Source organism: Pundamilia nyererei, unplaced genomic scaffold (assembly GCF_000239375.1).
Source record: "Pundamilia nyererei isolate P.nyererei 1_Seehausen unplaced genomic scaffold, PunNye1.0 scaffold00361, whole genome shotgun sequence".
NCBI classification, from domain to species: domain Eukaryota; kingdom Metazoa; phylum Chordata; class Actinopteri; order Cichliformes; family Cichlidae; genus Pundamilia; species Pundamilia nyererei.
The window spans coordinates 39,160-41,161 of record NW_005187762.1 but is presented as its reverse complement, the minus strand read 5'-3'; positions in this window follow the sequence as shown (position 1 = coordinate 41,161).

The following is a 2,002-nucleotide window of genomic DNA, read 5'->3' as shown; positions in this document are numbered from 1 at the left end:
TTTATATCTGGGACTCTCCACCATTTGACCTTAGAACTGAAGAAGCTTCTCGGATGAGAGGTGAAACGTCTTCAAGCAACTTAAAGAAGTCCAGATCTTCTCCGTGCTGACTCAATGAGCCCATTTGAGAAACTCACACCTCTCCCATCATTCCAATCCCAGTGGGCAGCCTTGTGGGGGTTTGAACAGCCAGTTCTGCTTTCTTAATTCTTCGATAAGTCAGGGCCAAGCCAGCTCCGATCAACCAGAACAATGTTACCATGGTTCCTAATAGGTAGATATCTTCAGCACTCAGGCTCACCCAAGCCCAGACTTCTCGTTGAGAAAGGGGTGTCAATTGCAGGGAAGATAAGTGAGAGGAGAGGAGAAAAAGTGCGACCGTCTTCGCTGAGAGCCAAACGAGATAATTATCATGTTTATTTCTTCCATGTGAAGTGTAGTTTGGATCTTCTTTTGCTGCTGGTTTGGTCAATATTGTTTGGTGAGAGATAAAACCTGCAGCTTCAGAACTTGAGCAAAAAGGGTGTAAACACAAAGCGCGGACCCGCCGAAACATTAGAATCAGCGAGCTGTCGGCTTTCAGCCCCGACCGCATCCCCGTACGAGCCGTCGGGTGAGAAAGGCGACATCTCACTGCTTCTGATCCGTCGGAGGCTCCGTGCTTTGTGTTTACGTCTTTGTGCAGAATCTGTGTTCCTGCTCTCATTTACTGCTTTAGCTGTTTGGTGGTTGTTGAAATTTTGTGAGGTTTAACCTGAGATTCTGGCATTTCGGGCAAAATACATTTATATAAAAAAATGATTCAGGATTTTAATGAATCGATATGACCTTATCCAAGAATCGATTTTAATCGATAATCAAAACCCACCCCTAGTAACTGTGTAATCATGCTTATGTACATCTGGATAATGACACAAACTAGTGTGTGGCGCTTCACTTTTTAAAAAACTAAAAGACAGAAATCAGATTGTAGGATCTGTAGTGTTGTTTATTTATATTGTGGTACTAATCATTCGTGATATTTAGTACTGTGTGCATACTTTATTAGAAGAGATGAGATAAAAAAAAATCTCTTCCTTGCTGGTTCCATCGAACAATAAATGCTCAAGTAACTATGTAACACGTACGTAATCTATTCAACAACACTGATGGGGAAATCAGCTGTGTTTTGCTGCCCATTTTATTTCGAATAAATTTATTGAACTTGAGGGGTAGGGACAAATAAGTAAATACTTCTGCCTACTCCTTTTCAAACAAATAATGGAATGATATTTTGTAATGATCGTGAAGGCACATGTTTGAAATGTTTGAAATAAAAATGAACTGAACTGAATCTGGCGCGAAAACTCGCCGAGATTACCCGACACAGGTATCGAAGCTTCGACACACAGGACACATCACTAATTATCAGGCTTTATTCCAGTTTTTAAAAGAGAGTAAACATTTGGGGAGGGTTTGAGGGTCGACACTCCATACCAGTTGGTGGCGGTAAGGCACCATTTTATTGTTTGCAAACTGCCAATAGAATTTAAGAAGAAGAAGCAGCAGGGGAGGAGACGAAGAAGAAGGGGTGCGTACTGTGCTCTTTGCTGTGTCTTTCCGCCGTTTTAAAAATGGGCACTTTTTGAAGAACCCGCATCAAAGTATTGTGGAGAAGCGTCGTGTTAAATCTAATTGATGAACGGCTTGTTGTCAGGTATGTATCGCAGCTGCGAAGACGAACGTACATTCTCCTGTTAGGTTACAGCTGGTAGGAAGGTGCGTTCAGTGTGTCTTTGTAATTTTAAGTTTCCATGTCAAACGAGATGAAACAGTTATTTCTGGATGCGCACTTATTTGCTGAGATTAACAATGTGTTTTTGTAAACCACGTGATGATTTAAGTCATTTAATCTTTACAGAACATGTGAGCGAGGCTAATAGAGCAATATTTTTATGTTTAGTAAACTGACGTTTCTAAATGTAACTGCTTTTATTTCATTAGTTCTGACGAGGACAGCTGA